Source organism: Ursus americanus, chromosome 1 (assembly GCF_024610735.1).
Source record: "Ursus americanus isolate L20-20 chromosome 1, mUrsAme1.1.p, whole genome shotgun sequence".
NCBI classification, from domain to species: domain Eukaryota; kingdom Metazoa; phylum Chordata; class Mammalia; order Carnivora; family Ursidae; genus Ursus; species Ursus americanus.
The window spans coordinates 51,926,239-51,945,903 of NC_142127.1; the positions used below are offsets into that span (position 1 = coordinate 51,926,239).

General features: G+C 41.6%; 1 protein-coding gene and 1 non-coding gene across 2 annotated transcripts in view; both read left to right on the plus strand.

The window, feature by feature from the left end:
• The window catches only part of LOC123794114 (uncharacterized), a 47,925-nt gene that overhangs the window by 26,493 nt on the left and 1,767 nt on the right, over positions 1-19,665 (plus strand). Inside the window, exons 5-10 of the mRNA XM_045800335.2 lie at positions 937-994; positions 4,512-4,752; positions 5,475-5,564; positions 10,334-10,519; positions 13,135-13,412; positions 19,121-19,286. The gene's annotated coding sequence lies outside the window, so the exon portion shown is untranslated. The remainder of the gene's footprint in view (positions 1-936; positions 995-4,511; positions 4,753-5,474; positions 5,565-10,333; positions 10,520-13,134; positions 13,413-19,120; positions 19,287-19,665) is intronic.
• Positions 15,602-15,706, plus strand: LOC148110760 (U6 spliceosomal RNA). The gene has a single exon (XR_015725988.1). It is a non-coding gene; the product is annotated as a U6 spliceosomal RNA (small nuclear RNA).

Below are 19,665 nucleotides of genomic sequence, written 5' to 3' on the forward strand. Positions count from 1 at the left end.
TACATGCTACAATGTGGCTGAACCTTGAAAACATGCTAAGTGAAAGAAGCCAGACACAAAAGTTCACATATTGTAGGATTCCATTTATATGAAATAGCCAGAATATATAGGGTCAGGAGGTAGGTTAGCATTTGCCAGGGTAGGGAAAGGGAAACAGGGAGTGACTGCTTAATGGAGGCTTCCATTTAGGGTGACAAAAAAGTTCTGGAGCTAGAGAGTCGAGATGGTTGCACAACATTGGGAATGTCCTAAATGCTGTGGAATTGTGCACTTGGAAATGGTTACCGTGGTAAATGTTGTGTGTAGGTTCCATTGATCATTCTACAAAGATTTTAGGGAGTTGAATTCCTACTGTCCAGGCATTATTTTAAGTGCTGAGATTCAGTGGTGAATGAAGTTTAATACTGCAATTTTATTTTCCAGTTAACTCTTAATGCTCTGAATATGTAGGCAAAATATTCCCCAAAATATTCCTGAATATACCAAACGAACCACCATCCCCTTTTTCTTAAAATGAAAATTTTATTCTGATCTTGTTTTCTTTCAGGTCAGGTCTGGTTTTTTGTTTTTTGGGTTTTGTTGTTTTTTGTCTATTTGACTCTCATGATGTTGGTTCTCCTTCATGTCTGGTGATCCTGTGTTATACTTTTCCTTTACTAATGAAGAACTAGGTCAATTATACGTAAATGGCATGGATTTTATCTGCTTTTGTGTGAGTGTGCTGACAGGCCTTTCCTCTGAATGCAAGATCTGATATAAATTCTACATAGGTATGTAGGGACTGTCCCCAGGAAGTATCTGCTTAAAGATAAATGGGTGTGGAGCAGCAGGTAGGATATTTTTTATCAATCAGAATACTTTTTCCTTTTTTTTTTAGATTACATATTTTTATTTTACTTTTTTTGTTATTATAATTGACATACAGTATTATGTTAGTTTCAGGTGTACAACATAGTGATTCGACAATTCTGTGCATTACTCAGTCCTTATCACGGTAAGTGTAGTCATCATCTATACCCATACAACATTATTACAGTATTATTAACTATATTCCCTATGCTGTACTTTTCATTTCCATAATTTATTTATATCATAACTGAAATTTTGTACTGCTTAATTCCCTTGATATATTTCACCCATTCCCCCACCCACCTGATTTTAACATGAATACCTTTATTGAATCACATCACTTTAAATTTACAAATCTAGGGGCGCCTGGGTGGCTCAGTTGGTTAAGTGTCTAACTTCGGCTCAGGTCATGATCTCAGGGTCCTGGGATTGAGCCTGCATCAGGCTCTGCACTCACGGGGAGTCTGCTTGTCCCTCTCCCTCTATCCCTCCCCCCACTTGTGCGCGTGCTCTCTCTCTCTCTCAAATAAATAAATAAAATCCTTAAAAAAATAAATTTACAAATCTAGAAGTCATTATATAGTGTTATGAATAAATGATATTTGTATTATAAATACATATTTTTTTGAGAGAGAGTGTGTGGGTGGGAGGTACAGAAGGAGAGGGAGAGAGAGAATCTTAAGCAGGCTCCATGCTCAGCTCGGAGCCCCACACGGAGCTCCATCTCAGACCCAGAGATCATGACCTGGTGCTGAAACCAAGAGTCAGATGCTTAACCGACTGAGCCACCCAGGTGCCCCCAGGAAGTTTTTACATAATTACTTTGAATTTGTTCCTTCCAAATTTCATGTAGATCTCTAGAAATGTATTATCATAAAGCAGATTCTAGCTTCAGAAAAGAACATGTTGCTCTAGCCTATCTTTTCTTTAATTGAAGTATAAGTAACATACAATGTTATATTAATTTCAGGTATACAACATAGTGATTCAGCAGTCCCGTACATTACTCAGTGCTTACCATACACAGTACATGTAGTCATCATACAATGTTATTACAATATTATTGACAGCACTCCCTATGCTGTACTTTTCATCTTCATGACTTATTTATTTCATAACTGGAAGTTTGTACCTCTTTAATCCCTTTCATCTCTTTCACCCATGCCCTACCCACCTCCCCCCTGGCAACCACCAGTTTGTTCTCTGTGTTTAAGAGTCTGTATCAGTCAGAATTCTTGATTATAAGTAACAGAAACTAGCTCTGGATAATTTATGCAGCAAAATAATTTATTGGTTGGCTATTGAGTAGCTTGCAGAATTGACCGGAAGGTTGAACATGAGGCTTGGAAAACCAGCAGGAATCAAAGGAGCCACAGCCAAGGATAGTCTGCTGGAACAGTGTGGTTAGGTCATAACTGCCAGCCTTCGTGGGTATCCCTCCAGATTCAGGTTCCGGGTAGAACAACCAGTACTCCATTTGCCAAGCCAGAAAACAGAGTTGTCTGCCAAGTATGTAGTAACCTCATGTGGCAGGCAGAAAAATGGCCCCAATGATACCCATGGCCTAATCCCTGAAACCTGTGACCGTGTTTCCTTACATGGCAAAAGCAATTTTGCAGATGTGATTAAGTTAAAAGAGTTTGAGAAAGGGTGATTATCTTGGATTAGAGAGGTGGGCCCAATGATGTGATTCCTTAAAATAGAGAAGCTTTGCAGATGTGATCAGAGGGACCTGTGACTATGGAAGAAGAGTCAGAGAGATGCCACATTGTTGTCTTTGAGGATAGAGAAGGGGGCATGAATTAAGGAATGTGCTGGAAAATGCAAAAAACAAATTCTCCCCTCGTCTGCCAAAAGGAATGCTGGACACCTTGATTTTGGCCTGGGACTTCTGACCTACAGAACTGTAAAATAATGAATTTATGTTGTTTTAAGTCTGTAGTCTTGTGGAAATTGGTTATGACAGCAATAGAAAACCAATGCACCACACATTTGTGGTATTTCCCTGCCGTGATGCTGCAGTAAGGAAGGTTTTACTCTGGTGCAGGCCATGCACATTTTCTTCTTTGCAGAGTTACTTTGTCACCTCCCAGCACTTCCTCCTGCCTTTCTGTCTGCTCCCCAGGCCAAGCACTACTCAGTTTTCTTTCTGCCACAGTTTTGGGGCATCGGAAGGCAATGGGCCCCTTGTTCGGGATACAGTTCTTTAGTAAATTATCCTCATGGTTGATACAGAGCCTTTTCCTCTACTATTGTAAATGTCCTCTGAATTTGGAATCTCTCTGGATTTGCTCTTACCTTCCCATTCCCATTTTAATAATTTATTTGGTTCATATTCTGCAGCCAGTTTGGGAATGTGATTTTGCTTCATGCTTTCAGTGTTGATTTCATTTAAATTCTATCCTCCAGATATTTCAAATTTTTCTGATAATAATATCCTTTCTTGTTTATTAGAGCTGTGTGGATTTCTTCTTTAAAAACAACATTTTCCCTCTGTCATTGTAAAAAAATTGAGGAGCAAGGGAGCATGGTCTTATGAGCTCAGTTCACCATCTTGATCCAATCATTGCCTGTTCTGTAGGTTGATTATTCTGTACTTGGGCTCAGACAGAATCCAAAAGACTAGAAAGTTCCCTGAAGAGTGTGCTATATAGTCTAGTCTCAGCAGCATGTAGTGGTAGAAAGGCAGATTCATGATGGGGCAGGCCTAGGGAAATCCAAGAGGTAACAGATGGAGCACAGGGGACCCAGGGGGGGCAGTGGGGAAGCTTCTTAATAAAAAGGAAAAGACAGACCTGGGTTCAAACCCCAATTTGCTCATTGCCAGCTGTGTAACCTAGGCAAGTTTAGCATCTGTGAGCTTCAGTTTCTGCACTTGTACAATGGGGACAACACCGTTTATCAGATAGGGTTGCTGCAAGGATTAAACAAAGATAATAATATTGGGTATTTACTGAGTGCTTTTATATGGATTAATCTTGTTTCATCCTCATTATAAAGCCTATTATACAGATCAGAAAACTGAGGAATAGTGAATTTAAATGAAGCTGCTTAAGGCTTTAACCATTAAGTGGCAGAGCAGGGATTTGAACCTGGGCGTTCTGGCTCTGTCATCTCTGCACCTATACGCAATGCTACAGCTTACCCCCTGGATGAGGACTCTTGGGCTGGATGCTCTTCTCTGGCTCCTTAAATTCCCTGTGCATTTATAGGGTAGGGAGCCAGATTAATTTTAGGAACTGGGAACGGATTGAGTCAGTAAGAGGGGACTAAGTGGCCCCAGTAATAGGCGAGCTGGAGCTAGTAGATCTTTGTAAGTTATTGTTTAGTATCTGTGTCTCGTGGCTTATTTGCTTGTATTACTTATTTATTTTGCAGAAGTAATATTTACATAAAAGTGCACGTATCTTATGAATTTTCACATATGTACACACTTGTGTAATCACCATCCAGATCAGGAAGTAGAAGTTTCTATCCCTCTCAAAGGCTCTCTTGTGCCCACTCCCAGTCAATACCTGGCCAAAGGCAACTCTTGTACTAACCACTATCATTATGGGTGGGATTAGTCTGTTTTTGAACTTCGTGTAAATGGAACGTACAGTTTGTACTCTCTCATGTCTGGTTTCTTTTACTCATTCTGTTTGGTTTTTATTTTGATAAAGAGCCAGATGCATTATAGGCCATGAATCTGTGAGCAGATGACCACACTCTGTGGGCAAAGACCTAAGATCTGCAAGTGCAACCCCCAGGGGCTCTGTACGTGAGTACAGCATTCTGTGCATCTCGGTACCAGCTGTGAGATATGAGGAAGAAGAGGAAACACCTGCCGTGCTAGAGCTGCCATGGGCTCAATGCCTTTCAAAGCCTCTCAGGACTCCCTGGACCCTGGTGTAAACCTTCCTGGTACGCTACAGGTGTAAAGTGAATGTTAGTTCCTTTTGTCTTTCTGGGGTTTCCCATGAGCCAAATTTTAAGATGGGACAACTGCCTTAGTTTGGTTGAGGGTGGCACATTCTTTGCCCTTTTGCAGCTGTGGTAACATGGCAAACTTTGAATTGCTCTATACACTTGGGTGCAATAAGTGTCCACACCTCCCTCCAGCCTCTGGGGAAGCCATCTTCTCAGGGTAGGGCCCTGTCTGTCTGCCCTGGGAAACACTGCCTTCCATCTTCTCCCATTTTAGGATAATTTCAGCTTCTTTTCTTGAAGAGCTAAGAACTCTCAAAGTCCTGGTTGGGGCTTTTTCTAGGATAGCTTTTGAAACACAAAGACGTGAGCATAAGACCATTCTGAGTCTCAGAACAAAAAAGCTAGGTTTCCTTCCAAAGAGGGAAAGAAGAGGAATATCACCTTTTCTTTCTATCAAATAAGCCTCCAACAGAAATAAGAACAGGGCACAAATGACTACGTCCATAATCCATCCTGTCCCAACAGCATGGGGTTCCTAATCTGCCCTCTGTGACTGACCACGGAGAACCTGGCAAAATTACACAGCCCCTTTCTTCAAATACAAGATGGTGCTGATGCCAACCTTAAGGACATTGTCATTGGTAAATGGAATTACTATTTGAGAGCTTGCTACTTAGGGTGTTGATAAGTGTGTTTTCTTTTCTTTTTGTCTGTAGGAGGAATTGCTTCACGGAAGTATGAATATCTTAAATTGGGTGACCCAGATTACAGGGCTCTGAGATTAGGGAAGTGATGCACTTTGCCAGGTAGGTGGGAAGCAGGGTAGGGCTCACAGAGGCTTTCCTCCCCTCCTCTATGGTTCTGAACAGATAAGTGGTATGACTTAGGAGGTACTGGGTGGTACCTCAGTGCTCTCAACAGTAGTGTCTGAACCTGACTGATCATTAGAATTACATGCACAGGATGAAAACATTCCTACCCCATCCCTTACTTTGTCCCACCCTGGCTGAGGATCTGATTCAGTAGGGCAGGGGGAGATGAAAATGTTTATTAAAGAAAAGTCCCCTGATGATCAGTAAGGTTTGGAGGCTACTGTTCTAAGATACATTTCTGTCTGAAAGTCCAGTCGTTTAAAATATTTTCATATTATCTCACTGGGGGCATAAAAAGAGGACAGGGAATTCATGAGTCACCTTGGCTACCCAGAAGGAAAAAAACTTTTGTGCACCTGTCTCTTAACCTTGTCATGTGCATTGTAAAGCTTGAATTTTTTTTTTCCATGACAAAATTTTCATCAAGGAAGAAGAACAAAACCTACCAGTACCTCGTTTGAGTAATTGGTATCACCTTCATTCCGAAACACTTTTACTAGGCTACACCTTTAATTGGGAGTTTTTATTACATTCAAGTAAATTAGAATGATCAGGCATGCCTGAAACCTTTTCTCTTCTCTGTATCACCTCCTTAGTTTCTGCTATTGAAAGTATTTTAATACCTATCTCTGTAAGATGTACCCTCTGAGGATTCTGATGAGAGAAAATATGACAGACTCTTAGGACTGTGAATTGGTGGGACTGTGAACTGAGGATGTCGTTCCTAGCTGCTAGATTTGATCAGCACATGGAGAGTATGGAAATTAGAATTTTGATGGAAGATGGCTTAGGGGCGGGGGGATGGAACAAGCTACCATTCTAATAATGTTTTATTACCTATTGCTGTAATTGAAAGCTTGATTTGGGAATTTGTAATTGAATTTGGGAGCACTGAAAATTTAGAAAGAGGGCAGAATGGAGAAAAGCTCGGGGAAGCCAGAGGGACATAAGCATAGTACAAACCTAGGTAGGGGATGAAGAGGGACAGAACCAGAAAGTAAGAAGATTGTGGAGGTAGAAAGATACCAAAAAGAAACCGTATTTCCTTCAACCCCTCATGGGTCTTGCTGGTCAATTCACATTCCAGTTTTTCTCCACTTCTGGTCACTATTTCATCCTTGTCGAAGTGAGAACCAAACTAGTTTTTGGTTTTTTGTGTGTTTTTGTTTGTTTTGAGCTGGTTTCAGTACAACTCAAAGAAGTCTAGGAGCTGCTTAGATATACCCAGGAAAATAGCTAAATGTATCAGACTACAGTTTTGTCCTGTATTGTTTAGCTGCCTTATTGGGAGCCATGATTACGGATCCTTTACAAGCAGTCTGGAGTTTGGATGAGTCTTCATCACTCATTTTTTTAAGGAAGTTTGAATACTGGCCTGTGCTGTTTAGTGTGTATGTGTGTATGGGGGGGGGGGTGTTTTGCTTTTTTTTTTTTTTTTTTTTGAAGTTTAGGCTAATGAAGTCCTGTTGGAGCAAAACTGGCTTATAGCTGTTAAGAGGTTTGATTTTTGGTTTTGCTGTCATTTACAGCAAGGAAAAGAAGTTTAAAAAGTAGGTTTCTTAATTCTAAGCTCATTAGATTTATACCTTCTCACAATGAACAAAGGCTTTACTGAACATGAGTATACGACTGTAAGGCTTCAGACACCAACTTTAATGTCAATGACACATCACTAGAATTTTCTTTTTGTCTAAAAATATTTTGTTTAGGACCACGTGGGCTAGAATTAACACTTGTGACCTGATAACACTATTTCAATGGGATTACGTTGCTTTTGGGGGGGAATACTTAGTTTAGAATAGTCAGGAAAGCTTTTCTCCATTTTCTCATAATAGTAATGCAGATAGTGGGAGTACTTACCCCCAGACTGTTGTTGTGGCCACTCCCTGAGACATCCTTGGCATGGCCACTCTGAAAAGGCAGATGGTCCATTCCCAGGAGACCTAGGTGCATGTCACCATCAGTCAGTTCCTGCCCTGGACTGTGAAAGCCCAATAGAGGTTCAATAGTCCAAATGGTTGACTAAGTTAGGAGAATTGTTTACCTGACCCCTCCTCTTTTCTTCCTTTTACTCTTTTCTCATTTCTTTTTTTTAAAAATGAAATATATAAATATTGCTATCAAAAAGCTGGAAACAGAATTGTATAATGAACTCCTATGTACACATTACCCAGCTTCCCAGTTATTATTACTCATAGCCTGTCATTCCCCCATTCTCACTCCCCACTCCCACTGATTATTTTGAAGCATTGAGGTAAATCTCAGATATCATTTCTGCTGTAAGTATGTCAGCATGTGTCTCTAAAAGATATGGACTCTTTTAAAAAATATAACTATAATACCTTTATCACTCCTAAAAATATTGACAGAAATTCCTTAATATCATCAAATATCCAGTCAGGTTTAAATTTCCTCGATCACTTCTGGATTTTGCTGACTACTCCCCTGTGGTGGTATTTAACAAGTTCCTCTGTTTCGTGTACTTCTGTAAGCTGGGTGTTGGACAAATTTGAGGATTGAAGCCAGTGCACCTAGGATGATGGGATGGAAATGTGGGAAGAATCTAGGTTCTCAGCAAGTCATTGAGCCACTGAAATAACCAACCAATAGAAATGCCACACCTCTGGACTTCTTATCATGTGAGGTTGTAAATTTAACCCATTTTTAGTTGGTCATTTGCAGCTATAAACAACTGATACACCACTTATATTCAAATGGATCTTCTATGTTTCTGTTTCCTGTTTAAAGTCCTGATGTAGAAAGAAAAAAAAAAACTATATACTAAAATGATGATACCCTCAAAACATTGAATGATTAAAATAAACTTATGATGTCATATTTTAAGGAAAATCAGCTTTTGCTAGGATATAAGTTGAAAAAGCACACAACAACTTAAAAGTAGAGGTGGAAGCCTAGAAACTTGTATATTGGTGATAGGAATTGGAGTTAAAATATTTTCCAAGGATTATTCTAAATGTTCATGACTAAGAGTTGACTTTGAGTGTTGGCAACAAAGGGAAGCTTTTCTCCTATTACATTATCCTGAACATAACATTCTTATTAAGTAGGAGAATTGGAATTTCTGAATCTCCTCCTTTGCAACAAAACAATTCCCAAGTTTGAAATTGAAGGCACAAGATGAGAATGCAGAGTGATAAGGATTTAATTAAAAACAATAGTATGATGTTGGAATTCTGTTGAGGAAGCAGTCATAGAACTGAACAAGTAAACTGTGCTTGCCCCTACTTCTCGTATTTTGCATTCCCAGACTGTGTTGTTTAGAAGCAAAGCTTTATTGTTTTTTGGTAAGTAGATTACACCTTTGTCCTTGCAGACAAGGTGCTGACAGCAAGTAGGTTCCAGGAAGACCTCCCTAACAAACGCTCTTTGTTTTGTGTGAGGAAGCTCTGGCTTGTAAATGGATGACATCAGTAGGCTTCCCATCCACTCCTCTGGATCTCTCAATGTACAGAGACTCATTGTTAATGACTTTCACTCTGAACAGCTGCTGGCTTCATTTACTGTGAAGATGGTGATCATACACCCCAGATTTCAAGTAATCTGTTCTGTTTTCACACCATGTGTCAGGCTATCCGCCCTGGTGTTTGATTAGAAAAATATCATCACTTTCCTTATGGCACAACCCCTTCTAACTTCTCTGCTCATGTGGAGTTTTCCCTACATGTCTTATTGTTTTGGATACCTCTTTAGGTGGTGTCCCTTCTCCTTTGCCCAATAAGCAAAATTCCCATATGTGTCTTCAATGGAAATATCCTCTTTTAAGTGATCCTGCCTAGAAGGGAATTCATCTCAGTCCATACTAAAATTAGACTCAAATTAGTAAGGCAGGAGCCTACCTCTCTGTGGAAAGCTGCCTGATCACTAATTCTGAGCGAGTTAAATGTTTATTACCAGAATAAAGATCACAACCTTTAAAAATGCACGAGGTGATGCATTTGAGCAGATGAACATAACTAATCTTGGAAAAGTCACTGAAAGGAAGAAGTCAGGGTTAGGGTTCAGTCTTAGTGATTAGATAACAGCAAAGAGCAACTTCAGAGCCCGCTGGGGTGCTGTCTGCAGGTGGGGACCAGGTGATGGACTAACTGTTTACTCTGACAGTGTGGCTTGGAGAACATGCTAGAATCTCTGGTGTCTTCTATGCATTTAATGCATGAACACCACAGGTGCTTAGGAGATACTTGCTGAACTGCATCCACAAATATAGCGTTTACTTGGATCTGCTATGTTTGCTACACCAGGTAAAAGCATTCGCAACCATCTTTTCTAGTTCAGGGTATCAGAGCATGCGTGAAATGCCACGAAGAATGTTTGTACTTGATAGTTTTTCAGGGAGGTATGGCTTTGATTTTCCTGATTTTTCTTTTCTTACTTGACTTTGTAGCGAGAATATTAGAAAGAAAATTTAGGAGAGGACAGACACTCCTTGGGTGAAAGGAGACTGGTGATGGCTTGGGACAGCTGAATAAATAACATTTATTTATCTGGATCCCTGGGCCTTACCCAAGCCTTTTTACAACTACCAGGTGTTTTATAGACACATTTTTCTATGAAGTAGTCAAACTGTAAACAGAGTGAATCCTGACTGATGATCATGTCTTAAAAAAGACAGAGATAGAGGAGAAGAGAAGCACCACCACTGTTTTCCTAATAGAAATATCTTTTGCTTTTGTCTTTGGAAGCACAGGACCAAGGGTGTGAGGGCAGATTTGGGGCTGTGGACTGTCATATGACTATACCCTGCTTTCAACCCATCCTGATGATGGGTTCTGCGTAGGTGCGTGCCGAGCATGTCAAGGTGGCGCTCTGGGAGGAAACTGCACCCATGCGTTCCAAGCACCATCCCACAGCGTTTTGTACGTACGATGGTAGGTGCTCAGTAAATGGTTCTTGGGTAAATAAAGCATCGTGTGTTGTTTAACAATATTTGTGAATGTTCTAGCTTCTCCTTCATATTCTTAAGTTTCTTGGGTCAAAGATTACATTTTATGTACCCAAATACCTCTTGGTGTAAAGATGTATGCACTCAGTAAGTGTTTGTGTCTGAGTGAGTAGAGGAAGGGCCAGTTGTGAATACCATGGGAGACTGTGTGTTAACCTCCATGCCATATCAGCAGTGTTGCCTACTTAGCAACAGAAAGGTTCTCCCAGTTCCTTTCAGGGCCTCACAGATTCACGGTAAGAGTTGGAAAAGGACTTGAGAGACTTTTTAGGCCAGATTCTTTGTTTCATAAATGAAAAAATTAGGTTTGGAGAGATGGAGCAACTTTCCTAAGATCATATAGCTAGCCTTTGGCAAAGTTAAGAAAAGATTTGAGTCTCCCTGAAAGCCATTTTTCTTTCTGAAGTATTTTATTTTTATTTTTAAAAATGTATTTTTTTTTTTTTAAGAGAGAGAGAGCATGCATGTTTAGGAGCAAGCAGTGGGGAGGAGCAGAGGGAAGGGGAGAGAGAGAACCTTAAGCAGACTCCACACAGCATGGAGCCTGACGTGGGGCTTGATCTCATGACCCTGGGATCATGACCTGAGCTGAAATCAAGAGTCCGGACGTCGGATGTCAGATGCTTAACTGTCTGAGCCTCCCAGGCACCCCCTTTCTGAAGTATTTTAAAGTTTTAATACAAGATTTCGTTTCCAGGCTATATATATATGTCCTCAAATAGTTGTTATAATCAGTTATTCCTCAAGAAAACTCTAAAAGCTTTTAGCTAGTTATTTCCCATATGACACATTTCAAGATGTTAAATAAGAAGTTCTCACTGAGGCATCAAGATAAAATATATGACAAGCAAAAGAAAGGAGCCATAAAAGGATAGAGATCTTCAAAGAGATTATCCAAAAAGCGGTAACATGACTCAAATCCTTTGCCTACATTCAAGGTAGAAAGAGGGGCTCGATACACAGCACCCGTCTTCCCCACCCAGATTCTGAACGAATTGGGAAACAAAATGAAAGGTAGCAGATAGAGGCCCAAATCTCTCCTTTGTTACTACAAGACACCGAGTTGAAGGCTAGGGCTTAGTATGGCACCAAGGGCAGCTGCTCACTGAACCCCAGGCTGACCTTCTGAGCAGAACAGATACATGGTTGAGGGGAGGACCAGTGCCAGAGGAAGAAGGGGGGCCGGGCTAAGCTTTCCCAGGGAGTGAATAGTGTCAATAAGTGGCGCCAGGGTGTTACAGCTAGTGCAGGACTCTTCACAAGCATGGGGAACAGTTGTTCCCCATAACAAAATATCAGGGGGTCGAGGATTGGGAGGGAAGATATGTGAAGACAGTTTTTCTGGAGCGTAATCTAAAAGCCCCTCTCACCCCAAAGTTGCTTTCTCACTGAAAAGTCTTCATTCAGAGAGCTTTACACACATCTCCTGCAGCTTGGAGTAGACTTGTGACTGAGTGGGTCAGCACTGGGGGGTGGAGAAGGAGGTGGGGAGGGGAAAGGGGGGAGGGAGAGAGGGAGGAGGAGGCACTGGAAGAGAGGGGAGGAGGAGGGAAGGGTAAGGGAGGAGGGAGACAGAGAAGAGGTGAGGAAAGGGGAAAGAAACTTAGCTGCTGTCCAATAGGGCCACCTAGAGGAGCTCTTAGGCTTCAGCAGGGAGCCGCGGGAGTTGTGATGCGGAGCTGAGGGAATTTCAGCTGATGAAGGAACTTCAGTTGAGAGATCCCCAGCATGGGAGGATGGTGGGTCTCTGAGGCACTGAGAGAGCACCCCACACCAGAAAGAGGCAGCTTTCAGTTTCACAGCCTAGCTCCTAAAGAGAGAAGCTACCCTAAGAGATGACCAGTCAAGGAAGAACTTTTCTCCCTCTTCCCCTGCTTACTTCTCTTCCCTCTGCCTGCCTTGACCCAGGAACAAACCATGGCTAGTTAAATGGTGGCAGACAACTGGAAACACTAGGTGGAGGAAAGGAACAGATAGACCCTGTCCCCTCCTCTAGCTTCTCGGCTGCAGAAGGCCCCAGAGGGGTGAAGGGAAAAGTGTCACCTTTATTTGTTTATTTTTTAAAGATTGTATTTATTTGAGAGAGAGAGGATGAGCAGGGGAGGGGCAGAGGGAGAAGCACTCTCCCCGCAAAGCAGGGAGCCCGACGCAGGGCTCCATCCCAGGACCCTGGGATCTTGACCTGAGTGGAAGGCAGGCGCTTAACTGACTGAGCCACCCAGGCACTCTGAGAAGTGTCACCTTTCAATCTGATTCTAGGATTGATTATTCTACAAGATTGGATATTCTAACTTCTTAATTGGGACTGTGTTGGCGACTTACAGTGGCTGTACGACTTTTTATTACCAAAGAATGGTTAAAAACAAGTCATAGGATTATGGAGGTTTTCATGCAGGGGCAGGGGACCAACTAGCGCCCCTGAGTAATTCTAAAAGAGACAGTGGGAATCAAAACAAAGTTGCGGTCCAATTTGAATAGGTTATTTTTGTCTTCAAATTGAACAGCCTGTTGACTTGACTTTGTTGGTTTTTATTTCTCTAGCCCACCATCATGGGCTTATTTGTGGTATCTACATTTATTAAGCATGCTGCCTAAACCAGTATTGGAGACATTAAGAACACTGGAAACTCCCAACCAAGTAAAGGCCAAATCCCCCGAGGCATTGCTGCGTCCTCCCCTGGTGGCATGGTGCATGCACATGGGCTACTCCTGCAGCAAGTTGTGATAAATGCACTCTACTCAGTACCCATAGTCTTCCTGTGACCTCTCTCTTCTCAGCGCACTCCCCCAGCAAATGGCACTGCTAATTACACCTGTTGGTGAGTAAACCAAATGAAATCTGTTAAAAGTTCCATCCAGTCCTGCCCAAAGCCAGGCAGAGGAGGCCATCTTGAGTTCCCATCACCATCTCCCAACACCCTTTGTTATTTGATCAGAATAGTTTCCCTCTGTAAGACATTAGTGATTCCCAAGGCTGCTTTAAGAAGTTTCTTTATTTATTATATGTGAAGTGATTGAAAACTGCCAATCACAAATCTGGCAATCCCCTCTCATGAGCTTAAAGACCGTTCTGATTACGATAATTACATTTTTATGAATATCCTACCTAGAGAGTAACAATTTTACTATGTCAGACTCCACCACACAAAGATGCATCAATTTCATCTGCAATGAAAAATAGAGCCTAATAGCACAGTTATATTTATATGATAGTCAAACATCAAGATGCAACATAAGTACTTCAACTGAAAGAATTCTGATCATTATTTAACCTTGAGATGATGATTAAGGGTGAAGGCTTGTCAGCTTTCATGAATTATCTTTTCATGATTTTTGCTGTTTTGATTTGATTTTTAAAACTCCATAATTAACATTTATTAACATTTGGATTCCACCCCCCCCCCATGTTATTGTGGGCAAGGCAACAACAGCAATAACAACAAAAGATTAGTGGATATGATTAATGGCCAAAGAAAGAGTATTGGGAAATCACAAGACATAATTATGTTTCAGGTGCCACAGTGCCATGCCAACTGGTTTTCTACTTAGTTAAGTTTCCTAAGCCATGATGCAAGTAATGGGCACGGTATTTAGGTTTGATGCTATATATACATATTAGTTTAATGTAGAGAAGTGTGTTCCATTATTACAGATAGTGATCAGGGCCAGTTAAAACGTGTGTCTGAGAACCAGTACGGTAAACCTTCACATAGAAGCCTGTTAGAATGCAGATTCTCAGGCCCTACCTTAGGCTTGCTGAAACAGAATCCCTAGCAGTGGGGCATAGGACCCAGTCTCAGCAAGCCCTCCGGGGGATTCTCTGAGGTGAAACCACTGTTCTAGGACATTGTAGCTATTTCCATTGGCCACAGTGAAACATTGGTGTGTTGGAGGCTGAAGCCCAGCATCAGTGTAGGCATCCCCCCTTCACTTCAGGATTATGTGCTCCAGGGGAGATTAAATGAACAGGCTGTTTTGAGCAAGTCCCTGAGTCCGGGGGTTCCTCTTAAGTGGCTCTTATCTTCCCTTTAAATCTCCTGAGGTCACAAGCCATAGTGTCTTCCCATTAGCAGTCATAATTGTTAGTTCATCCTCCCTGATAGACGTTTATGATACCCTTTATAATGTCAAAAGATTTCCATCACCCTGAGTCCTTGCTGATCTTTCTTCTGTGCTACAGCCATTTCCCTAAAGTCACCTTGAACTACTTAAAAAATTTAGCATCCAACATGGTGCTCTTTTGTATATCTTGACGGCACTACCTATGCTGTTATCTTTTAATAGCACTCTGGATCAAAATTGTGAACCGGAACTCACCAGAAAGTTGTTTGAATAGAGGCCACACATTGCAAGTATATTTAATTCAAGAAAACACGGTAGAACATACATTTAGTAAGGAGTGCCGATATTCCCTGGCCAGGGCTATGCAGTGCTGTCGTTACCATAGTTTTTCTGTGGCTGAGGTGATGAGGCAGCTCCTTAGGAGGGAAATGTATCACTGAGTTTTGTAATAGACTAGCTAGCTAGATAGCTAATTTTTTTTTAAAGATTTTATTTATTTATTTGACAGAGATAGAGACAGCCAGCGAGAGAGGGAACACAAGCAGGGGGAGTGGGAGAGGAAGAAGCAGGCTCCCAGCAGAGGAGCCTGATGTGGGACTTGATCCCAGGTGTCCGGGATCACGCCCTGAGCCAAAGGCAGACGCTTAACGACTGAGCCACCCAGGCGCCCCTAGATAGCTAATTTTTTAAGAAAAGTATTTTAGAGACAAATAGCATTCTGATAAATCAGTATGCATGGGGTAGTGTAAATAGAGTATTTAGTGTGACAAAAAGTAGATGCTATCTTACGATTTCATCTTCATATTATATATGTAAATCATATATATGTATATGACTTTATTCTTTTAAAGGCCCAAATGCAGGGGTAAAACCTTAGAACAGAGATTCTGAATCTGGAATGTGCATCAGAATGACCTTGAAGCTTGTTAAAAATACAAATTCTCAAGCTCGGTTCAGCAGTACATGTCCTGAAATTTGAGTGACACAGAGAAGACTGTCATGGTCCCTCTGCAAGGATAACATGGACATTTGTCAAGTGTTTCACATTGTAAAGAAATTCTTGGGTTCCAAGAGATTTTTTTTTTAAAGATTTTATTTATTTATTCGACAGAGATAGAGACAGCCAGCGAGAGAGGGAACACAAGCAGGGGGAGTGGGAGAGGAAGAAGCAGGCTCATAGCGGAGGAGCCTGATGTGGGGCTCGATCCCAGAACACTAGGATCACGCCCTGAGCTGAAGGCAGACGCTTAACGACTGAGCCACCCAGGCGATCCCTCCAAGAGATTTTTATTTGGGTAGGTTTGAGGTGGAGCCCAGGAAACTATTTAACAAGCACTCCTTAAGTGCTTCAGTGGTCTGGAACTTTCATTTTGAGGAACACTGCAAATCTAACTCAGAAGATGAGGAAAACACATGTGAGTGTGAGGCGGTAAGGCTCAACGCATTCACAGCAGTAGTACCTTCTTTGGGTCCTTGTGATGCATTATTTCAGGCTTTTGAGCAGGACATGTATTCCACCTCATTCTAACGTTATTTGTATACTCGCCTCCGCCCCCAAAGGACTGTGAGCTCCCTGAAACATGGGAATTATGTGGTACTGACCTTCGCATCTTCAGCTGGACTCTCCCCGTGCCTTCTCACTCCTGAGAAGGTACTCAATGATATTGTCAGATGAACAAAGACAAGAAAGGTAAAAGTGCAGTTGGAAGAGTGTGACCGAAGTCTGGAGGGGTAGTCTTGGCTCCCTTCACCCATGAGTGGTTCGACCTTGGGGTCACTTCCTCCCTCAGTGTCAGCCCCTCATTTGCAACAGGGGAGATCAGTCTCTCTCTCCTTCATGGGGCTGCCGCAGGGTACACTCGAGGGACTGTCTCTGAAAATGCTTTGAAATTCTAGAGCCACTTATTTCACTTTTTTTGAACATGACTCATTTTGCTCTTTGTTTCCCCTATGAATGAGTGCTGGGTTGTATGAGTGAGGCAAAGAACACAAAGTTGACTTCTGGCCATTGTGAGAAAGCAAATTCTCTGATTTGGAATTTGAAAGAAACCACATGACTCTTCCAACTTCAAGAGTAAAAAATAAATTCAATACTAAAAATTTATAATATGAATGGAAGAAATACTCCACAAATAACGAACAGTGGAAAGGAAGGGAGATACACTGGGAAGCAAATTAATTATTCACATTGCAGTTTGGGACTTCCAGAAATGTGTGTTTAGTGAAATGATGTCTGAATTTTCATGTCCACTGAGATCACCTGAAAAGGTACCAAGTGTCTGATAAGATGAGAGGACAAGTACACATACATCCTTTTAAAAATGTCAAAATAGTGGTTATGACCACCCCTCAAGAACGAAGGAAATTAGATCACTTATGAAAGGCAGTGTGCCCCAACTGGTAAATCCTGGGTCTGGGACTAGAGCCAGTCCATAGCCCAGTGAGGAAAATAAAGGCAGTGTACTAAGTTTTCCAGGAAGCTATGTTTATTCAATTGAGCCTACTATCTTATACGCTAAGATTAGGTCTCCCCTTGTTTTGGCTTATTAAAATGCCCTTGTTTTTGTGAAATGTCAGTGTTTTTTTAAACTGACAAATGAAAAGTTGATATTATGGCTTCCCATTCAAATTTATTTACTCAATCTCAAGTTTGAATTCTGGATCCATTCAAGGCAAGTGGCTTGAGGCAAATTTCTAATCCATTCAGGCCTTGATTTCTCCATGTGAAGTCACAAAGATTAACAACATATGCAATAATATTTGCAAAGACCTTAGCACAATTTGTAGTACATAGTAGATGATTAAGAATTGGTGGTAATTATATGAAAAATGGAAACAATAATTGTGTTGTCATCTAGATAAGTAAATTAGGTAATGGGTCATATGTTTACTATATTAGATATGTTTTTCCCTTTTTCTTTGGTGGCCCCATTTGGGACCTATCCATGCCTTTGCTCTAAGAGTAAGTCTAAGCAGGAAGCACCTAGGGACAATTTTCCTTTCATGCACACAGCCAACCAGCTTGTGTCGGTGGTGAGGAGCATTCTAGAACCAGTGGCAGAGTGGCGTTGTGCCTACTAGCTGAAGTTCCTGTTAGATCTAGAATCCAGACCAGTACTTCCCATTGTATGATACTAGGGACTAGTACTTCCCATTGTATAATATGTATCTTCATATTTCCAATGCCTAATAAATCATAGTTACTCAGTGTTTGTTGATTATTTGAATGAATAAGTGTAAAAATGGACCTTTGGGAATACAAGAGCTCCATAAAGGATTAGGGTTTCCCAGCCGTCTGCTGCTATTTGTTTCAGGTACCTATCTTAAATAGATTGTATTTTGACAGGTGACCTTTAACTTACTCAATTGCTTGGAGACAGAAAACAGGAAAAGGGTGGGAGTCCCTCATGACTAAAACACATTTATGTTGATGGATATGCCAGGTGTTCTGGCAAGCATCTTCCTGGTCCAGATTTAAGCTAAATGTGAGCTTGATGTCTTATAATGTCCAGACTTGTTTCCCAGGCCCCTCAGGGGTCAAGCATGTCATCTGGGTGGGTCACACTGTGGGGCCTTTAACTGACTCTAACACAATGCGGGCAGTGTAGTGACTGAACTGAATTCTTCTAGAACTATCTGTAGGCCACTCTGGGAGTACAAAGGAGCAAACACTTGCTGTCTTACATTGGTCTGGGATTCTCCTGTCACTCTTATGGAAAGCTGGTGGCTTAAGCAAGTTTTTAAGATACCTACTTTGGTTGGTTTCTGTATCAGAAGCTGGGAAGGCCAATAATACAAGAATCAGTTTTATTTTTTTTTAAAAAGATTTTATTTATTTTTGCATGAGAGGTAGAGACAGAGTGAGAGAGCATGTGTGCATGAGCCGGGGCAGGGGGGTGGAGAGAGGGGAAGAGGGAGAAGCAGACTCCTCGCTGAGCAGGGAGCCCGATGTGGGACTTGATCCCGGGACCCTGGGATCGTGACCTGAGCTGAAGGCAAATGCTTAACTGACTGAGCCACACAGGTGCCCTACAAGGACAGGTTTTGTGGGGCCTGAAGCTTCAGACAATTTAGGTGCTATATAAGAAAGTTAATATAAAATCATAAATAATGTAGACTTTGATGTAAAAAGGAGTACTTATTAGAAGGGATCCTTGTAAGTGGAGGTGCCAAAGCTTGAACTGCATTAGCTTCCTGTGACTGTGCCTCTGGACAACTAGGAGCAGAATTTTAAGACCAAGGAATTTGTGATAGAATGTTGATGGACGGGGCATTTCCAAACACTTACCAGTAAGAGAAACATGTACAGGCATCCCCTGACTGTCGAAAATTCGCATTAGGCCACTTCACTTTTACAAAAGAACTACATTAGTACCTGTTTTTGCTAACCGAAAGAAAGCTGAAGGTTTTTGTTTTTAGGACAAAGGGCAAAACGTGAAAATAGCGTTCAGTGTTTGTTTTGCAGCAGCCTGTTGTAGAAGCAGCACACACCCCAAAACAATGAGTGGCCCTGCCAAGCTCCTTCCCCTGGAACCACACTCGGCATCTCAGCAGCAAGCCGCGGGAGCTTTGAACTGTGTGCGAGAACATCTGTGCTTTATCTCCATTTATTTTGTGCATCCGTTAGCAAGGTGTGTCCTCAGGTACCAGAAAAGCCTAAGAGGGGTTGTTTTGGGGGTCTGAGAATGCTTAAAAATTTTTCCATATATAAGTTACTGGTAATTGCTTCTTTGCTTTACGCCATTTCAGCTTAGGAAAGTTTTCTTAGGAGCATCTGCTTTCAGGTAGTGGGGGCAACCTGCAGCTGACTGTAGCACCAGAGATCGACACGGAGGACCAAGTACTCAGAGTGCAGGAAGCGAGGCTGTGGGGAAGGCAGAGAGAAGGGGCCACTCTAAATTATGCGTCCCAAGAAGCCTTCAGTTATAACTGGGATGTCAGGAAGCGGGGGGAATCCCTGAGTTTATTTTGCAAATTAAAAAACAAAAAGACATTATTTATTGGCCACCA